At 47.1% G+C, this 15,727-nt stretch overlaps 33 non-coding genes and 20 pseudogenes across 33 annotated transcripts; all 53 read left to right on the top strand.

Moving 5' to 3' along the window:
- The first annotated feature begins 97 nt into the window (after nt 1-97).
- LOC138457606 (5S ribosomal RNA) lies at nt 98-206 on the top strand (annotated as a pseudogene).
- Nucleotides 207-312: 106 nt separating this feature from the next.
- On the top strand, nt 313-421 carry LOC138456946 (5S ribosomal RNA; annotated as a pseudogene).
- Nucleotides 422-884: 463 nt separating this feature from the next.
- On the top strand, nt 885-993 carry LOC138457626 (5S ribosomal RNA; annotated as a pseudogene).
- Nucleotides 994-1,099: 106 nt separating this feature from the next.
- LOC138461837 (5S ribosomal RNA) lies at nt 1,100-1,218 on the top strand. Its single transcript, XR_011264443.1, has one exon. It is a non-coding gene; the product is annotated as a 5S ribosomal RNA (ribosomal RNA).
- A 106-nt stretch (nt 1,219-1,324) lies between these two features.
- LOC138458287 (5S ribosomal RNA) lies at nt 1,325-1,433 on the top strand (annotated as a pseudogene).
- Nucleotides 1,434-1,896: 463 nt separating this feature from the next.
- Nucleotides 1,897-2,015, top strand: LOC138462576 (5S ribosomal RNA). Its single transcript, XR_011265172.1, has one exon. It is a non-coding gene; the product is annotated as a 5S ribosomal RNA (ribosomal RNA).
- A 106-nt stretch (nt 2,016-2,121) lies between these two features.
- LOC138457281 (5S ribosomal RNA) lies at nt 2,122-2,240 on the top strand. Its single transcript, XR_011262215.1, has one exon. It is a non-coding gene; the product is annotated as a 5S ribosomal RNA (ribosomal RNA).
- Nucleotides 2,241-2,346: 106 nt separating this feature from the next.
- On the top strand, nt 2,347-2,465 carry LOC138454518 (5S ribosomal RNA). The gene has a single exon (XR_011261191.1). It is a non-coding gene; the product is annotated as a 5S ribosomal RNA (ribosomal RNA).
- A 107-nt stretch (nt 2,466-2,572) lies between these two features.
- On the top strand, nt 2,573-2,681 carry LOC138456944 (5S ribosomal RNA; annotated as a pseudogene).
- A 463-nt stretch (nt 2,682-3,144) lies between these two features.
- On the top strand, nt 3,145-3,263 carry LOC138462840 (5S ribosomal RNA). The gene has a single exon (XR_011265428.1). It is a non-coding gene; the product is annotated as a 5S ribosomal RNA (ribosomal RNA).
- A 106-nt stretch (nt 3,264-3,369) lies between these two features.
- On the top strand, nt 3,370-3,488 carry LOC138454620 (5S ribosomal RNA). Its single transcript, XR_011261289.1, has one exon. It is a non-coding gene; the product is annotated as a 5S ribosomal RNA (ribosomal RNA).
- A 106-nt stretch (nt 3,489-3,594) lies between these two features.
- LOC138461298 (5S ribosomal RNA) lies at nt 3,595-3,713 on the top strand. The gene has a single exon (XR_011263921.1). It is a non-coding gene; the product is annotated as a 5S ribosomal RNA (ribosomal RNA).
- A 106-nt stretch (nt 3,714-3,819) lies between these two features.
- Nucleotides 3,820-3,938, top strand: LOC138454370 (5S ribosomal RNA). Its single transcript, XR_011261050.1, has one exon. It is a non-coding gene; the product is annotated as a 5S ribosomal RNA (ribosomal RNA).
- Nucleotides 3,939-4,044: 106 nt separating this feature from the next.
- LOC138462542 (5S ribosomal RNA) lies at nt 4,045-4,163 on the top strand. Its single transcript, XR_011265137.1, has one exon. It is a non-coding gene; the product is annotated as a 5S ribosomal RNA (ribosomal RNA).
- A 106-nt stretch (nt 4,164-4,269) lies between these two features.
- On the top strand, nt 4,270-4,388 carry LOC138455225 (5S ribosomal RNA). Its single transcript, XR_011261866.1, has one exon. It is a non-coding gene; the product is annotated as a 5S ribosomal RNA (ribosomal RNA).
- A 106-nt stretch (nt 4,389-4,494) lies between these two features.
- Nucleotides 4,495-4,613, top strand: LOC138462532 (5S ribosomal RNA). The gene has a single exon (XR_011265128.1). It is a non-coding gene; the product is annotated as a 5S ribosomal RNA (ribosomal RNA).
- Nucleotides 4,614-4,719: 106 nt separating this feature from the next.
- LOC138458254 (5S ribosomal RNA) lies at nt 4,720-4,828 on the top strand (annotated as a pseudogene).
- Nucleotides 4,829-4,934: 106 nt separating this feature from the next.
- On the top strand, nt 4,935-5,043 carry LOC138456943 (5S ribosomal RNA; annotated as a pseudogene).
- A 463-nt stretch (nt 5,044-5,506) lies between these two features.
- Nucleotides 5,507-5,615, top strand: LOC138457625 (5S ribosomal RNA; annotated as a pseudogene).
- A 106-nt stretch (nt 5,616-5,721) lies between these two features.
- Nucleotides 5,722-5,840, top strand: LOC138461836 (5S ribosomal RNA). Its single transcript, XR_011264442.1, has one exon. It is a non-coding gene; the product is annotated as a 5S ribosomal RNA (ribosomal RNA).
- A 106-nt stretch (nt 5,841-5,946) lies between these two features.
- On the top strand, nt 5,947-6,055 carry LOC138458286 (5S ribosomal RNA; annotated as a pseudogene).
- A 463-nt stretch (nt 6,056-6,518) lies between these two features.
- On the top strand, nt 6,519-6,637 carry LOC138458094 (5S ribosomal RNA). The gene has a single exon (XR_011262355.1). It is a non-coding gene; the product is annotated as a 5S ribosomal RNA (ribosomal RNA).
- A 106-nt stretch (nt 6,638-6,743) lies between these two features.
- On the top strand, nt 6,744-6,862 carry LOC138463077 (5S ribosomal RNA). Its single transcript, XR_011265664.1, has one exon. It is a non-coding gene; the product is annotated as a 5S ribosomal RNA (ribosomal RNA).
- A 106-nt stretch (nt 6,863-6,968) lies between these two features.
- Nucleotides 6,969-7,077, top strand: LOC138456942 (5S ribosomal RNA; annotated as a pseudogene).
- Nucleotides 7,078-7,530: 453 nt separating this feature from the next.
- Nucleotides 7,531-7,649, top strand: LOC138462883 (5S ribosomal RNA). The gene has a single exon (XR_011265470.1). It is a non-coding gene; the product is annotated as a 5S ribosomal RNA (ribosomal RNA).
- Nucleotides 7,650-7,755: 106 nt separating this feature from the next.
- Nucleotides 7,756-7,874, top strand: LOC138454609 (5S ribosomal RNA). Its single transcript, XR_011261278.1, has one exon. It is a non-coding gene; the product is annotated as a 5S ribosomal RNA (ribosomal RNA).
- A 106-nt stretch (nt 7,875-7,980) lies between these two features.
- Nucleotides 7,981-8,099, top strand: LOC138454000 (5S ribosomal RNA). The gene has a single exon (XR_011260696.1). It is a non-coding gene; the product is annotated as a 5S ribosomal RNA (ribosomal RNA).
- Nucleotides 8,100-8,204: 105 nt separating this feature from the next.
- LOC138459947 (5S ribosomal RNA) lies at nt 8,205-8,323 on the top strand. Its single transcript, XR_011262727.1, has one exon. It is a non-coding gene; the product is annotated as a 5S ribosomal RNA (ribosomal RNA).
- Nucleotides 8,324-8,420: 97 nt separating this feature from the next.
- On the top strand, nt 8,421-8,529 carry LOC138456423 (5S ribosomal RNA; annotated as a pseudogene).
- A 442-nt stretch (nt 8,530-8,971) lies between these two features.
- On the top strand, nt 8,972-9,090 carry LOC138454503 (5S ribosomal RNA). Its single transcript, XR_011261176.1, has one exon. It is a non-coding gene; the product is annotated as a 5S ribosomal RNA (ribosomal RNA).
- Nucleotides 9,091-9,196: 106 nt separating this feature from the next.
- LOC138462788 (5S ribosomal RNA) lies at nt 9,197-9,315 on the top strand. Its single transcript, XR_011265377.1, has one exon. It is a non-coding gene; the product is annotated as a 5S ribosomal RNA (ribosomal RNA).
- Nucleotides 9,316-9,421: 106 nt separating this feature from the next.
- Nucleotides 9,422-9,540, top strand: LOC138455659 (5S ribosomal RNA; annotated as a pseudogene).
- Nucleotides 9,541-9,646: 106 nt separating this feature from the next.
- On the top strand, nt 9,647-9,765 carry LOC138456466 (5S ribosomal RNA; annotated as a pseudogene).
- Nucleotides 9,766-9,871: 106 nt separating this feature from the next.
- On the top strand, nt 9,872-9,980 carry LOC138458792 (5S ribosomal RNA; annotated as a pseudogene).
- Nucleotides 9,981-10,443: 463 nt separating this feature from the next.
- On the top strand, nt 10,444-10,562 carry LOC138454259 (5S ribosomal RNA). The gene has a single exon (XR_011260944.1). It is a non-coding gene; the product is annotated as a 5S ribosomal RNA (ribosomal RNA).
- Nucleotides 10,563-10,668: 106 nt separating this feature from the next.
- On the top strand, nt 10,669-10,777 carry LOC138456098 (5S ribosomal RNA; annotated as a pseudogene).
- A 106-nt stretch (nt 10,778-10,883) lies between these two features.
- Nucleotides 10,884-11,002, top strand: LOC138462097 (5S ribosomal RNA). Its single transcript, XR_011264701.1, has one exon. It is a non-coding gene; the product is annotated as a 5S ribosomal RNA (ribosomal RNA).
- A 106-nt stretch (nt 11,003-11,108) lies between these two features.
- Nucleotides 11,109-11,217, top strand: LOC138459007 (5S ribosomal RNA; annotated as a pseudogene).
- A 463-nt stretch (nt 11,218-11,680) lies between these two features.
- On the top strand, nt 11,681-11,799 carry LOC138461372 (5S ribosomal RNA). The gene has a single exon (XR_011263988.1). It is a non-coding gene; the product is annotated as a 5S ribosomal RNA (ribosomal RNA).
- A 106-nt stretch (nt 11,800-11,905) lies between these two features.
- LOC138463175 (5S ribosomal RNA) lies at nt 11,906-12,024 on the top strand. Its single transcript, XR_011265762.1, has one exon. It is a non-coding gene; the product is annotated as a 5S ribosomal RNA (ribosomal RNA).
- Nucleotides 12,025-12,130: 106 nt separating this feature from the next.
- LOC138454427 (5S ribosomal RNA) lies at nt 12,131-12,249 on the top strand. The gene has a single exon (XR_011261104.1). It is a non-coding gene; the product is annotated as a 5S ribosomal RNA (ribosomal RNA).
- A 106-nt stretch (nt 12,250-12,355) lies between these two features.
- Nucleotides 12,356-12,464, top strand: LOC138456120 (5S ribosomal RNA; annotated as a pseudogene).
- Nucleotides 12,465-12,570: 106 nt separating this feature from the next.
- LOC138459148 (5S ribosomal RNA) lies at nt 12,571-12,689 on the top strand. Its single transcript, XR_011262544.1, has one exon. It is a non-coding gene; the product is annotated as a 5S ribosomal RNA (ribosomal RNA).
- A 106-nt stretch (nt 12,690-12,795) lies between these two features.
- Nucleotides 12,796-12,914, top strand: LOC138462096 (5S ribosomal RNA). The gene has a single exon (XR_011264700.1). It is a non-coding gene; the product is annotated as a 5S ribosomal RNA (ribosomal RNA).
- Nucleotides 12,915-13,020: 106 nt separating this feature from the next.
- LOC138457939 (5S ribosomal RNA) lies at nt 13,021-13,129 on the top strand (annotated as a pseudogene).
- A 106-nt stretch (nt 13,130-13,235) lies between these two features.
- On the top strand, nt 13,236-13,344 carry LOC138458285 (5S ribosomal RNA; annotated as a pseudogene).
- A 463-nt stretch (nt 13,345-13,807) lies between these two features.
- Nucleotides 13,808-13,926, top strand: LOC138462575 (5S ribosomal RNA). The gene has a single exon (XR_011265170.1). It is a non-coding gene; the product is annotated as a 5S ribosomal RNA (ribosomal RNA).
- A 106-nt stretch (nt 13,927-14,032) lies between these two features.
- On the top strand, nt 14,033-14,151 carry LOC138457158 (5S ribosomal RNA). The gene has a single exon (XR_011262194.1). It is a non-coding gene; the product is annotated as a 5S ribosomal RNA (ribosomal RNA).
- A 106-nt stretch (nt 14,152-14,257) lies between these two features.
- Nucleotides 14,258-14,376, top strand: LOC138454517 (5S ribosomal RNA). The gene has a single exon (XR_011261190.1). It is a non-coding gene; the product is annotated as a 5S ribosomal RNA (ribosomal RNA).
- A 107-nt stretch (nt 14,377-14,483) lies between these two features.
- Nucleotides 14,484-14,592, top strand: LOC138456941 (5S ribosomal RNA; annotated as a pseudogene).
- A 463-nt stretch (nt 14,593-15,055) lies between these two features.
- On the top strand, nt 15,056-15,174 carry LOC138462839 (5S ribosomal RNA). Its single transcript, XR_011265427.1, has one exon. It is a non-coding gene; the product is annotated as a 5S ribosomal RNA (ribosomal RNA).
- A 106-nt stretch (nt 15,175-15,280) lies between these two features.
- LOC138454598 (5S ribosomal RNA) lies at nt 15,281-15,399 on the top strand. Its single transcript, XR_011261267.1, has one exon. It is a non-coding gene; the product is annotated as a 5S ribosomal RNA (ribosomal RNA).
- Nucleotides 15,400-15,505: 106 nt separating this feature from the next.
- LOC138461176 (5S ribosomal RNA) lies at nt 15,506-15,624 on the top strand. The gene has a single exon (XR_011263808.1). It is a non-coding gene; the product is annotated as a 5S ribosomal RNA (ribosomal RNA).
- Nucleotides 15,625-15,727: the final 103 nt, after the last annotated feature.

Here is a 15,727-nt window from a genome sequence, read left to right as displayed (position 1 = left end):
TCCAAGTTCAGGAAGTGAGCCATTTCACAATTGCCTTTCAAAACTGCAAGGTCTAGCCGACTAGATGCTTAAAAGTACAAAACTCACAAGGCCCAGAGCCTACGGCCACACCACACTGAATGCGTCCGATCTCGGAAGCTAAGCAGTGTCGGGCCTCGTTAGTACCTGGATGGGAGACCGCCTGGGAATACCAGGTGCTGTAGGCGTTTTTGTACTCCAAGTTCAGGAAGTGAGCCATTTCACAATTGCCTTTCAAAACTGCAAGGTCTAGCCGACTAGATGCTTAAAAGTACAAAACTCACTAGGCCCAGAGCCTACGGCCACACCACACTGAATGCGCCCGATCTCGGAAGCTAAGCAGGGTCGGGCCTAGTTAGTACCTGGATGGGAGACTGCCTGGGAATACCAGGTGCTGTAGGCTTTTTTGTGCTCCATGATTAGTAATTGCGCAACTTCTCAATTATTTTTCAAATTTGGTATGTTTCCAAAATAATTGTATACCGTTTTATAGCGGAAATGTTGGACAACATCATGAGGGCTGGAGCTACCTTTTTACATAGAATTAGCATACAGGTAGTGTGTTCATGGGTAATAAATCGACGTTCACATGTAATGCAGTACAGAGAATATTGAGTCCTTCAAGAGGCATGAAAGAAAACCATTATTGTGTTGATTGTTCTCTCCACCTCCCTGCAACAGACACAGGATGGATGAATTAAAGTTATCCTACCAGACATAGGAGTCCTGAATGGGCCCACCAGTCTTATATATCTCGCCTGATCGAGCCTGATCGAGCGATGAGCGTGGTATCATGTTGCAAGTGGCTGCATGGCTTAGCTTACTAAATGCAAATGCATAAGAGTAATATTCTTAGCATTCCTAGAGCCTACGGCCACACCACACTGAATGCATCTGATCTCGGAAGTTAAGCAGTGTCAGGCCTAGTTAGTACCTGGATGGGAGACCGCCTGGGAATACCAGGTGCTGTAGGCTTTTTTGTGCTCCAAGTTCAGGAAGTGAGCCCTTTCTCAATTGCCTTTTAAAACTGCAAGGTCTAGCCGACTAGATGCTTAAAAGTACAAAACTCACTAGGTTCAGAGCCTACGGCCACACCACACTGAATGTGCCTGATCTCGTCTGATCTCAGAAGCTAAGCAGTGTCGGGCCTAGTTAGTACCTGGATGGGAGACCACCTGGGAATACCAGGTGCTGTAGGCTTTTTTGTGCTCCAAGTTCAGGAAGTGAGCCATTTCACAATTGCCTTTCAAAACTGCAAGGTCTAGCCGACTAGATGCTTAAAAGTACAAAACTCACTAGGCCCAGAGCCTACGGCCACACCACACTGAATGCGCCCGATCTCGGAAGCTAAGCAGGGTCGGGCCTAGTTAGTACCTGGATGGGAGACTGCCTGGAAATACCAGGTGCTGTAGGCTTTTTTGTGCTCCATGATTAGTAATTGCGCAACTTCTCAATTATTTTTCAAATTTGGTATGTTTCCAAAATAATTGTATCCCGTTTTATAGCGGAAATGTTGGACAACATCATGAGGGCTGGAGCTACCTTTTTACATAGAATTAGCATACAGGTAGTGTGTTCATGGGTAATAAATCGACTTTCACATGTAATGCAGTACAGAGAATATTGAGTCCTTCAAGAGGCATGAAAGAAAACCATTATTGTGTTGATTGTTCTCTCCACCTCCCTGCAACAGACACAGGATGGATGAATTAAAGTTATCCTACCAGACATAGGAGTCCTGAATGGGCCCACCAGTCTTATATATCTCGCCTGATCGAGCCTGATCGAGTGATGAGCGTGGTATCATGTTGCAAGTGGCTGCATGGCTTAGCTTACTAAATGCAAATGCATAAGAGTAATATTCTTAGCATTCCTAGAGCCTACGGCCACACCACACTGAATGCACCTGATCTCGTCTGATCTCGGAAGTTAAGCAGTGTTAGGCCTAGTTAGTACCTGGATGGGAGACCGCCTGGGAATACCAGGTGCTGTAGGCTTTTTTGTGCTCCAAGTTCAGGAAGTGAGCCCTTTCTCAATTGCCTTTCAAAACTGCAAGGTCTAGCCGACTAGATGCTTAAAAGTACAAAACTCACTAGGCCCAGAGCCTACGGCCACACCACACTGAATGCGCCTGATCTCGTCTGATCTCAGAAGCTAAGCAGTGTTGGGCCTAGTTAGTACCTGGATGGGAGACCGCCTGGGAATACCAGGTGCTGTAGGCTTCTTTGTACTCATAGTTCAGGAAGTGAGCCATTTCTCAATTGCCTTTCAAAACTGCAAGGTCTAGCCGACTAGATGCTTAAAAGTACAAAACTCACAAGGCCCAGAGCCTACGGCCACACCACACTGAATGCGCCCGATCTCGTCTGATCTCAGAAGCTAAGCAGTGTCGGGCCTCGTTAGTACCTGGATGGGAGACCGCCTGGGAATGCCAGGTGCTGTAGGCTTTTTTTGTGCTCCAAGTTCAGGAAGTGAGCCATTTCACAATTGCCTTTCAAAACTGCAAGGTCTAGCCGACTAGATGCTTAAAAGTACAAAACTCACTAGGCCCAGAGCCTACGGCCACACCACACTGAATGCGCCCGATCTCGGAAGCTAAGCAGGGTCGGGCCTAGTTAGTACCTGGATGGGAGACTGCCTGGGAATACCAGGTGCTGTAGGCTTTTTTGTGCTCCATGATTAGTAATTGCGCAACTTCTCAATTATTTTTCAAATTTGGTATGTTTCCAAAATAATTGTATCCCGTTTTATAGCGGAAATGTTGGACATCATCATGAGGGCTGGAGCTACCTTTTTACATAGAATTAGCATACAGGTAGTGTGTTCATGGGTAATAAATCGACTTTCACATGTAATGCAGTACAGAGAATATTGAGTCCTTCAAGAGGCATGAAAGAAACCCATTATTGTGTTGATTGTTCTCTCCACCTCCCTGCAACAGACACAGGATGGATGAATTAAAGTTATCCTACCAGACATAGGAGTCCTGAATGGGCCCACCAGTCTTATATATCTCGCCTGATCGAGCCTGATCGAGCGATGAGCGTGGTATCATGTTGCAAGTGGCTGCATGGCTTAGCTTACTAAATGCAAATGCATAAGAGTAATATTCTTAGCATTCCTAGAGCCTACGGCCACACCACACTGAATGCACCCGATCTCGTCTGATCTCGGAAGTTAAGCAGTGTCAGGCCTAGTTAGTACCTGGATGGGAGACCGCCTGGGAATACCAGGTGCTGTAGGTTTTTTTGTGCTCCAAGTTCAGGAAGTGAGCCCTTTCTCAATTGCCTTTTAAAACTGCAAGGTCTAGCCGACTAGATGCTTAAAAGTACAAAACTCACTAGGCCCAGAGCCTACGGCCACACCACACTGAATGCGCCTGATCTCGTCTGATCTCAGAAGCTAAGCAGTGTCGGGCCTAGTTAGTACCTGGATGGGAGACCGCCTGGGAATACCAGGTGCTGTAGGCTTTTTTGTACTCCAAGTTCAGGAAGTGAGCCATTTCTCAATTGCCTTTCAAAACTGCAAGGTCTAGCCGACTAGATGCTTAAAAGTACAAAACTCACTAGGCCCAGAGCCTACGGCCACACCACACTGAATGCACCTGATCTCGTCTGATCTCAGAAGCTAAGCAGTGTCGGGCCTAGTTAGTACCTGGATGGGAGACCGCCTGGGAATACCTGGTGCTGTAGGCTTTTTTGTACTCCAAGTTCAGGAAGTGAGCTATTTCTCAATTGCCTTTCAAAACTGCAAGGTCTAGCCGACTAGATGCTTAAAAGTACAAAACTCACAAGGCCCAGAGCCTACAGCCACACCACACTGAATGCGCCCAATCTCGTCTGATCTCGGAAGCTAAGCAGTGTCGGGCCTCGTTAGTACCTGGATGGGAGACCGCCTGGGAATACCAGGTGCTGTAGGCTTTTTTGTGCTCCAAGTTCAGGAAGTGAGCCATTTCACAATTGCCTTTCAAAACTGCAAGGTCTAGCCGACTAGATGCTTAAAAGTACAAAACTCACTAGGCCCAGAGCCTACGGCCACACCACACTGAATGCGCCTGATCTCGTCTGATCTCAGAAGCTAAGCAGTGTTGGGCCTAGTTAATACCTGGATGGGAGACCACCTGGGAATACCAGGTGCTGTAGGCTTTTTTGTACTCCAAGTTCAGGAAGTGAGCCATTTCTCAATTGCCTTTCAAAACTGCAAGGTCTAGCCGACTAGATGCTTAAAAGTACAAAACTCACAAGGCCCAGAGCTTACGGCCACACCACACTGAATGCGCCCGATCTCGTCTGATCTCGGAAGCTAAGCAGTGTCAGGCCTCGTTAGTACCTGGATGGGAGACTGCCTGGGAATACCAGGTGCTGTAGGCTTTTTTGTGCTCCAAGTTCAGGAAGTGAGCCATTTCTCAATTGCCTTTCAAAACTGCAAGGTCTAGCTGACTAGATGCTTAAAAGTACAAAACTCACTAGGCCCAGAGCCTACGGCCACACCACACTGATTGTGCCCGATCTCGTCTGATCTCGGAAGCTAAGCAGTGTCGGGCCTAGTTAGTACCTGGATGGGAGACCACCTGGGAATACCAGGTGCTGTAGGCTTTTTTGTGCTCCAAGTTCAGGAAGTGAGCCATTTCACAATTGCCTTTCAAAACTGCAAGGTCTAGCCGACTAGATGCTTAAAAGTACAAAACTCACAAGGCCCAGAGCCTACGGCCACACCACACTGAATGCGTCTGATCTCGGAAGCTAAGCAGTGTCGGGCCTCGTTAGTACCTGGATGGGAGACCGCCTGGGAATACCAGGTGCTGTAGGCGTTTTTGTACTCCAAGTTCAGGAAGTGAGCCATTTCACAATTGCCTTTCAAAACTGCAAGGTCTAGCCGACTAGATGCTTAAAAGTACAAAACTCACTAGGCCCAGAGCCTACGGCCACACCACACTGAATGCGCCCGATCTCGGAAGCTAAGCAGGGTCGGGCCTAGTTAGTACCTGGATGGGAGACTGCCTGGGAATACCAGGTGCTGTAGGCTTTTTTGTGCTCCATGATTAGTAATTGCGCAACTTCTCAATTATTTTTCAAATTTGGTATGTTTCCAAAATAATTGTATACCGTTTTATAGCGGAAATGTTGGACAACATCATGAGGGCTGGAGCTACCTTTTTACATAGAATTAGCATACAGGTAGTGTGTTCATGGGTAATAAATCGACGTTCACATGTAATGCAGTACAGAGAATATTGAGTCCTTCAAGAGGCATGAAAGAAAACCATTATTGTGTTGATTGTTCTCTCCACCTCCCTGCAACAGACACAGGATGGATGAATTAAAGTTATCCTACCAGACATAGGAGTCCTGAATGGGCCCACCAGTCTTATATATCTCGCCTGATCGAGCCTGATCGAGCGATGAGCGTGGTATCATGTTGCAAGTGGCTGCATGGCTTAGCTTACTAAATGCAAATGCATAAGAGTAATATTCTTAGCATTCCTAGAGCCTACGGCCACACCACACTGAATGCATCTGATCTCGGAAGTTAAGCAGTGTCAGGCCTAGTTAGTACCTGGATGGGAGACCGCCTGGGAATACCAGGTGCTGTAGGCTTTTTTGTGCTCCAAGTTCAGGAAGTGAGCCCTTTCTCAATTGCCTTTTAAAACTGCAAGGTCTAGCCGACTAGATGCTTAAAAGTACAAAACTCACTAGGTTCAGAGCCTACGGCCACACCACACTGAATGTGCCTGATCTCGTCTGATCTCAGAAGCTAAGCAGTGTCGGGCCTAGTTAGTACCTGGATGGGAGACCACCTGGGAATACCAGGTGCTGTAGGCTTTTTTGTGCTCCAAGTTCAGGAAGTGAGCCATTTCACAATTGCCTTTCAAAACTGCAAGGTCTAGCCGACTAGATGCTTAAAAGTACAAAACTCACTAGGCCCAGAGCCTACGGCCACACCACACTGAATGCGCCCGATCTCGGAAGCTAAGCAGGGTCGGGCCTAGTTAGTACCTGGATGGGAGACTGCCTGGAAATACCAGGTGCTGTAGGCTTTTTTGTGCTCCATGATTAGTAATTGCGCAACTTCTCAATTATTTTTCAAATTTGGTATGTTTCCAAAATAATTGTATCCCGTTTTATAGCGGAAATGTTGGACAACATCATGAGGGCTGGAGCTACCTTTTTACATAGAATTAGCTTACAGGTAGTGTGTTCATGGGTAATAAATCGACTTTCACATGTAATGCAGTACAGAGAATATTGAGTCCTTCAAGAGGCATGAAAGAAAACCATTATTGTGTTGATTGTTCTCTCCACCTCCCTGCAACAGACACAGGATGGATGAATTAAAGTTATCCTACCAGACATAGGAGTCCTGAATGGGCCCACCAGTCTTATATATCTCGCCTGATCGAGCCTGATCGAGCGATGAGCGTGGTATCATGTTGCAAGTGGCTGCATGGCTTAGCTTACTAAATGCAAATGCATAAGAGTAATATTCTTAGCATTCCTAGAGCCTACGGCCACACCACACTGAATGCACCCGATCTCGTCTGATCTCGGAAGTTAAGCAGTGTTAGGCCTAGTTAGTACCTGGATGGGAGACCGCCTGGGAATACCAGGTGCTGTAGGCTTTTTTGTGCTCCAAGTTCAGGAAGTGAACCCTTTCTCAATTGCCTTTCAAAACTGCAAGGTCTAGCCGACTAGATGCTTAAAAGTACAAAACTCATTAGGCCCAGAGCCTACGGCCACACCACACTGAATGCGCCTGATCTCGTCTGATCTCGGAAGCTAAGTAGTGTTGGGCCTAGTTAGTACCTGGATGGGAGACCGCCTGGGAATACCAGGTGCTGTAGGCTTTTTTGTGCTCCAAGTTCAGGAAGTGAGCCATTTCTCAATTGCCTTTCAAAACTGCAAGGTCTAGCCGACTAGATGCTTAAAAGTACAAAACTCACTAGGCCCAGAGCCTACGGCCACACCACACTGAATGCGCCCGATCTCGGAAGCTAAGCAGGGTCGGGCCTAGTTAGTACCTGGATGGGAGACTGCCTGGGAATACCAGGTGCTGTAGGCTTTTTTGTGCTCCATGATTAGTAATTGCGCAACTTCTCAATTATTTTTCAAATTTGGTATGTTTCCAAAATAATTGTATCCCGTTTAATAGCGGAAATGTTGGACAACATCATGAGGGCTGGAGCTACCTTTTTACATAGAATTAGCATACAAGTAGTGTGTTCATGGGTAATAAATCGACTTTCACATGTAATGCAGTACAGAGAATATTGAGTCCTTCAAGAGGCATGAAAGAAACCCATTATTGTGTTGATTGTTCTCTCCACCTCCCTGCAACAGACACAGGATGGATGAATTAAAGTTATCCTACCAGACATAGGAGTCCTGAATGGGCCCACCAGTCTTATATATCTCGCCTGATCGAGCGATGAGCGTGGTATCATGTTGCAAGTGGCTGCATGGCTTAGCTTACTAAATGCAAATGCATAAGAGTAATATTCTTAGCATTCCTAGAGCCTACGGCCACACCACACTGAATGCACCCGATCTCGTCTGATCTCGGAAGTGAAGCAGTGTCAGGCCTAGTTAGTACCTGGATGGGAGACCGCCTGGGAATACCAGGTGCTGTAGGCTTTTTTGTGCTCCAAGTTCAGGAAGTGAGCCCTTTCTCAATTGCCTTTTAAAACTGCAAGGTCTAGCCGACTAGATGCTTAAAAGTACAAAACTTCCTAGGCCCAGAGCCTACGGCCACACCACACTGAATGCGCCTGATCTCGTCTGATCTCAGAAGCTAAGCAGTGTCGGGCCTAGTTAGTACCTGGATGGGAGACCGCCTGGGAATACCAGGTGCTGTAGGCTTTTTTGTACTCCAAGTTCAGGAAGTGAGCCATTTCTCAATTGCCTTTCAAAACTGCAAGGTCTAGCCGACTAGATGCTTAAAAGTACAAAACTCACAAGGCCCAGAGCCTACGGCCACACCACACTGAATGCGCCCGATCTCGCTTGATCTCGGAAGCTAAGCAGTGTCGGGCCTCGTTAGTACCTGGATGGGAGACCGCCTGGGAATACCAGGTGCTGTAGGCTTTTTTGTGCTCCAAGTTCAGGAAGTGAGCCATTTCTCAATTGCCTCCAAAACTGCAAGGTCTAGCTGACTAGATGCTTAAAAGTACAAAACTCACTAGGCCCAGAGCCTACGGCCACACCACACTGATTGCGCCCGATCTCGTCTGATCTCGGAAGCTAAGCAGTGTCGGGCCTAGTTAGTACCTGGATGGGAGACCACCTGGGAATACCAGGTGCTGTAGGCTTTTTTGTGCTCCAAGTTCAGGAAGTGAGCCATTTCACAATTGCCTTTCAAAACTGCAAGGTCTAGTGCTTAAAAGTACAAAACTCACTAGGCCTAGAGCCTACGGCCACACCACACTGAATGCGCCCGATCTCGGAAGCTAAGCAGGGTTGGGCCTAGTTAGTACCTGGATGGGAGACTGCCTGGGAATACCAGGTGCTGTAGGCTTTTTTGTGCTCCATGATTAGTAATTGCGCAACTTCTCAATTATTTTTCAAATTTGGTATGTTTCCAAAATAATTGTATCCCGTTTTATAGCGGAAATGTTGGACAACATCATGAGGGCTGGAGCTACCTTTTTACATAGAATTAGCATACAGGTAGTGTGTTCATGGGTAATAAATCGACTTTCACATGTAATGCAGTACAGAGAATATTGAGTCCTTCAAGAGGCATGAAAGAAAACCATTATTGTGTTGATTGTTCTCTCCACCTCCCTGCAACAGACACAGGATGGATGAATTAAAGTTATCCTACCAGACATAGGAGTCCTGAATGGGCCCACCAGTCTTATATATCTCGCCTGAGCGTGGTATCATGTTGCAAGTGGCTGCATGGCTTAGCTTACTAAATGCAAATTTATAAGAGTAATATTCTTAGCATTCCTAGAGCCTAGGGCCACACCACACTGAATGCACCCGATCTCGTCTGATCTTGGAAGTTAAGCAGTGTCAGGCCTAGTTAGTACCTGGATGGGAGACCGCCTGGGAATACCAGGTGCTGTAGGCTTTTTTGTGCTCCAAGTTCAGGAAGTGAGCCCTTTCTCAATTGCCTTTTAAAACTGCAAGGTCTAGCCGACTAGATGCTTAAAAGTACAAAACTCACTAGGCCCAGAGCCTACGGCCACACCACACTGAATGCGCCTGATCTCGTCTGATCTCAAAAGCTAAGCAGTGTCGGGCCTAGTTAGTACCTGGATGGGAGACCGCCTGGGAATACCAGGTGCTGTAGGCTTTTTTGTACTCCAAGTTCAGGAAGTGAGCCATTTCTCAATTGCCTTTCAAAACTGCAAGGTCTAGCCGACTAGATGCTTAAAAGTACAAAACTCACAAGGCCCAGAGCCTACGGCCACACCACACTGAATGGGCCCTATCTCGTCTGATCTCGGAAGCTAAGCAGTGTCGGGCCTCGTTAGTACCTGGATGGGAGACCGCCTGGGAATACCAGGTGCTGTAGGCTTTTTTGTGCTCCAAGTTCAGGAAGTGAGCCATTTCTCAATTGCCTTTCAAAACTGCAAGGTCTAGCTGACTAGATGCTTAAAAGTACAAAACTCACTAAGCCCAGAGCCTACGGCCACACCACACTGATTGCGCCTGATCTTGCCTGATCTAGGAAGCTAAGCAGTGTTAGGCCTAGTTAGTACCTGGATGGGAGACCACCTGGGAATACCAGGTGCTGTAGGCTTTTTTGTGCTCCAAGTTCAGGAAGTGAGCCATTTCACAATTGCCTTTCAAAACTGCAAGGTCTAGCCGACTAGATGCTTAAAAGTACAAAACTCACTAGGCCCAGAGCCTACGGCCACACCACACTGAATGCGCCCGATCTCCGAAGCTAAGCAGGGTCGGGCCTAGTTAGTACCTGGATGGGAGACTGCCTGGGAATACCAGGTGCTGTAGGCTTTTTTGTGCTCCATGATTAGTAATTGCGCAACTTCTCAATTATTTTTCAAATTTGGTATGTTTCCAAAATAATTGTATACCGTTTTATAGCGGAAATGTTGGACAACATCATGAGGGCTGGAGCTACCTTTTTACATAGAATTAGCATACAGGTAGTGTGTTCATGGGTAATAAATCGACTTTCACATGTAATGCAGTACAGAGAATATTGAGTCCTTCAAGAGGCATGAAAGAAAACCATTATTGTGTTGATTGTTCTCTCCACCTCCCTGCAACAGACACAGGATGGATGAATTAAAGTTATCCTACCAGACATAGGAGTCCTGAATGGGCCCACCAGTCTTATATATCTCGCCTGATCGAGCCTGATCGAGCGATGAGCGTGGTATCATGTTGCAAGTGGCTGCATGGCTTAGCTTACTAAATGCAAATGCATAAGAGTAATATTCTTAGCATTCCTAGAGCCTACGGCCACACCACACTGAATGCACCCGATCTTGTCTGATCTTGGAAGTTAAGCAGTGTTAGGCCTAGTTAGTACCTGGATGGGAGACCGCCTGGGAATACCAGGTGCTGTAGGCTTTTTTGTGCTCCAAGTTCAGGAAGTGAGCCCTTTCTCAATTGCCTTTCAAAACTGCAAGGTCTAGCCGACTAGATGCTTAAAAGTACAAAACTCACTAGGCCCAGAGCCTACGGCCACACCACACTGAATGCGTCTGATCTCAGAAGCTAAGCAGTGTTGGGCCTAGTTAGTACCTGGATGGGAGACCGCCTGGGAATACCAGGTGCTGTAGGCTTTTTTGTACTCCAAGTTCAGGAAGTGAGCCATTTCTCAATTGCCTTTCAAAACTGCAAGGTCTAACCGACTAGATGCTTAAAAGTACAAAACTCACAAGGCCCAGAGCCTACGGCCACACCACACTGAATGCGCCCGATCTCGTCTGATCTCGGAAGCTAAGCAGTGTCGGGCCTCGTTAGTACCTGGATGGGAGACCGCCTGGGAATACCAGGTGCTGTAGGCTTTTTTGTGCTCCAAGTTCAGGAAGTGAGCCATTTCACAATTGCCTTTCAAAACTGCAAGGTCTAGCCGACTAGATGCTTAAAAGTACAAAACTCACTAGGCCCAGAGCCTACGGCCACACCACACAGAATGTGCCCGATCTCGGAAGCTAAGCAGGGTCGGGCCTAGTTAGTACCTGGATGGGAGACTGCCTGGGAATACCAGGTGCTGTAGGCTTTTTTGTGCTCCATGATTAGTAATTGCGCAACTTCTCAATTATTTTTCAAATTTGGTATGTTTCCAAAATAATTGTGTCCCGTTTTATAGCGGAAATGTTGGACAACATCATGAGGGCTGGAGCTACCTTTTTACATAGAATTAGCATACAGGTAGTGTGTTCATGGGTAATAAATCGACTTTCACATGTAATGCAGTACAGAGAATATTGAGTCCTTCAAGAGGCATGAAAGAAACCCATTATTGTGTTGATTGTTCTCTCCACCTCCCTGCAACAGACACAGGATGGATGAATTAAAGTTATCCTACCAGACATAGGAGTCCTGAATGGGCCCACCAGTCTTATATATCTCGCCTGATCGAGCCGGATCGAGCGATGAGCGTGGTATCATGTTGCAAGTGGCTGCATGGCTTAGCTTACTAAATGCAAATGCATAAGAGTAATATTCTTAGCATTCCTAGAGCCTACGGCCACACCACACTGAATGCACCCGATCTCGTCTGATCTCGGAAGTTAAGCAGTGTCAGGCCTAGTTAGTACCTGGATGGGAGACCGCCTGGGAATACCAGGTGCTGTAGGCTTTTTTGTGCTCCAAGTTCAGGAAGTGAGCCCTTTCTCAATTGCCTTTTAAAACTGCAAGGTCTAGCCGACTAGATGCTTAAAAGTACAAAACTCACAAGGCCCAGAGCCTACGGCCACACCACACTGAATGTGCCCGATCTCGTCTGATCTCGGAAGCTAAGCAGTGTCGGGCCTCGTTAGTACCTGGATGGGAGACCACCTGGGAATACCAGGTGCTGTAGGCTTTTTTGTGCTCCAAGTTCAGGAAGTGAGCCATTTCTCAATTGCCTTTCAAAACTGCAAGGTCTAGCTGACTAGATGCTTAAAAGTACAAAACTCACTAGGCCCAGAGACTACGGACACACCACACTGATTGCGCCCGATCTCGTCTGATCTCGGAAGCTAAGCAGTGTCGGGCCTAGTTAGTACCTGGATGGGAGACCACCTGGGAATACCAGGTGCTGTAGGCTTTTTTGTGCTCCAAGTTCAGGAAGTGAGCCATTTCACAATTGCCTTTCAAAACTGCAAGGTCTAGCCGACTAGATGCTTAAAAGTACAAAACTCACTAGGCCCAGAGCCTACGGCCACACCACACTGAATGCGCCCGATCTCGGAAGCTAAGCAGGGTCGGGCCTAGTTAGTACCTGGATGGGAGACCGCCTGGGAATACCAGGTGCTGTAGGCTTTTTTGTACTCCAAGTTCAGGAAGTGAGCCATTTCTCAATTGCCTTTTAAAACTGCAAGGTCTAGCCGACTAGATGCTTAAAAGTACAAAACTCACTAGGCCCAGAGCCTACAGCCACACCACACTGAATGCGCCTGATCTCGTCTGATCTCAGAAGCTAAGCAGTGTCGGGCCTAGTTAGTACCTGGATGGGAGACCGCCTGGGAATACCAGGTGCTGTAGGCTTTTTTGTACTCCAAGTTCAGGAAGTGAGCCATTTCTCAATTGCCTTTCAAAACTGCAAGGTCTAGCCGACTAGATGCTTAAAAGTACAAAACTCACAAGGCCCAGAGCCTACGGCCACACCACACTGAATGCGCCCGATCTCGTCTGATCTCGGAAGCTAAGCAGTGTCGGGCCTCGTTAGTACCTGGATGGGAGACCGCCTGGGAATACCAGGTGCTGTAGGCTTTTTTGTGCTCCAAGTTCAGGAAGGGAGCCATTTCTCAATTGCCTTTCAAAACTGCAAGGTCTAGCTGACTAGATGCTTAAAAGTACAAAACTCACAAGGCCCAGAGCCTACGGCCACACCACACTGAATGCGTCTGATCTCGGAAGCTAAGCAGTGTCGGGCCTCGTTAGTACCTGGATGGGAGACCGCCTGGGAATACCAGGTGCTGTAGGCTTTTTTGTGCTCCAAGTTCAGGAAGTGAGCCATTTCACAATTACCTTTCAAAACTGCAAGGTCTAGCCGACTAGATGCTTAAAAGTACAAAACTCACTAGGCCCAGAGCCTACGGCCACACCACACTGAATGCGCCCGATCTCGGAAGCTAAGCAGGGTCGGGCCTAGTTAGTACCTGGATGGGAGACTGCCTGGAAATACCAGGTGCTGTAGGCTTTTTTGTGCTCCATGATTAGTAATTGCGCAACTTCTCAATTATTTTTCAAATTTGGTATGTTTCCAAAATAATTGTATCCCGTTTTATAGCGGAAATGTTGGACAACATCATGAGGGCTGGAGCTACCTTTTTACATAGAATTAGCATACAGGTAGTGTGTTCATGGGTAATAAATCGACTTTCACATGTAATGCAGTACAGAGAATATTGAGTCCTTCAAGAGGCATGAAAGAAAACCATTATTGTGTTGATTGTTCTCTCCACCTCCCTGCAACAGACACAGGATGGATGAATTAAAGTTATCCTACCAGACATAGGAGTCCTGAATGGGCCCACCAGTCTTATATATCTCGCCTGATCGAGCCTGATCGAGCGATGAGCGTGGTATCATGTTGCAAGTGGCTGCATGGCTTAGCTTACTAAATGCAAATGCATAAGAGTAATATTCTTAGCATTCCTAGAGCCTACGGCCACACCACACTGAATGCACCTGATCTCGTCTGATCTCGGAAGTTAAGCAGTGTTAGGCCTAGTTAGTACCTGGATGGGAGACCGCCTGGGAATACCAGGTGCTGTAGGCTTTTTTGTGCTCCAAGTTCAGGAAGTGAGCCCTTTCTCAATTGCCTTTCAAAACTGCAAGGTCTAGCCGACTAGATGCTTAAAAGTACAAAACTCACTAGGCCCAGAGCCTACGGCCACACCACACTGAATGCGCCTGATCTCGTCTGATCTCAGAAGCTAAGCAGTGTTGGGCCTAGTTAGTACCTGGATGGGAGACCGCCTGGGAATACCAGGTGCTGTAGGCTTCTTTGTACTCATAGTTCAGGAAGTGAGCCATTTCTCAATTGCCTTTCAAAACTGCAAGGTCTAGCCGACTAGATGCTTAAAAGTACAAAACTCACAAGGCCCAGAGCCTACGGCCACACCACACTGAATGCGCCCGATCTCGTCTGATCTCAGAAGCTAAGCAGTGTCGGGCCTCGTTAGTACCTGGATGGGAGACCGCCTGGGAATGCCAGGTGCTGTAGGCTTTTTTTGTGCTCCAAGTTCAGGAAGTGAGCCATTTCACAATTGCCTTTCAAAACTGCAAGGTCTAGCCGACTAGATGCTTAAAAGTACAAAACTCACTAGGCCCAGAGCCTACGGCCACACCACACTGAATGCGCCCGATCTCGGAAGCTAAGCAGGGTCGGGCCTAGTTAGTACCTGGATGGGAGACTGCCTGGGAATACCAGGTGCTGTAGGCTTTTTTGTGCTCCATGATTAGTAATTGCGCAACTTCTCAATTATTTTTCAAATTTGGTATGTTTCCAAAATAATTGTATCCCGTTTTATAGCGGAAATGTTGGACATCATCATGAGGGCTGGAGCTACCTTTTTACATAGAATTAGCATACAGGTAGTGTGTTCATGGGTAATAAATCGACTTTCACATGTAATGCAGTACAGAGAATATTGAGTCCTTCAAGAGGCATGAAAGAAACCCATTATTGTGTTGATTGTTCTCTCCACCTCCCTGCAACAGACACAGGATGGATGAATTAAAGTTATCCTACCAGACATAGGAGTCCTGAATGGGCCCACCAGTCTTATATATCTCGCCTGATCGAGCCTGATCGAGCGATGAGCGTGGTATCATGTTGCAAGTGGCTGCATGGCTTAGCTTACTAAATGCAAATGCATAAGAGTAATATTCTTAGCATTCCTAGAGCCTACGGCCACACCACACTGAATGCACCCGATCTCGTCTGATCTCGGAAGTTAAGCAGTGTCAGGCCTAGTTAGTACCTGGATGGGAGACCGCCTGGGAATACCAGGTGCTGTAGGTTTTTTTGTGCTCCAAGTTCAGGAAGTGAGCCCTTTCTCAATTGCCTTTTAAAACTGCAAGGTCTAGCCGACTAGATGCTTAAAAGTACAAAACTCACTAGGCCCAGAGCCTACGGCCACACCACACTGAATGCGCCTGATCTCGTCTGATCTCAGAAGCTAAGCAGTGTCGGGCCTAGTTAGTACCTGGATGGGAGACCGCCTGGGAATACCAGGTGCTGTAGGCTTTTTTGTACTCCAAGTTCAGGAAGTGAGCCATTTCTCAATTGCCTTTCAAAACTGCAAGGTCTAGCCGACTAGATGCTTAAAAGTACAAAACTCACTAGGCCCAGAGCCTACGGCCACACCACACTGAATGCACCTGATCTCGTCTGATCTCAGAAGCTAAGCAGTGTCGGGCCTAGTTAGTACCTGGATGGGAGACCGCCTGGGAATACCTGGTGCTGTAGGCTTTTTTGTACTCCAAGTTCAGGAAGTGAGCTATTTCTCAATTGCCTTTCAAAACTGCAAGGTCTAGCCGACTAGATGCTTAAAAGTACAAAACTCACAAGGCCC

Source organism: Ambystoma mexicanum, chromosome 4p (assembly GCF_040938575.1).
Source record: "Ambystoma mexicanum isolate Mex_15411 chromosome 4p, UKY_AmexF1_1, whole genome shotgun sequence".
Lineage (NCBI taxonomy): Eukaryota > Metazoa > Chordata > Amphibia > Caudata > Ambystomatidae > Ambystoma > Ambystoma mexicanum.
The sequence above is the reverse complement of the archived record's forward strand: the minus strand, read 5'-3'. Positions and strand labels throughout refer to the sequence as shown.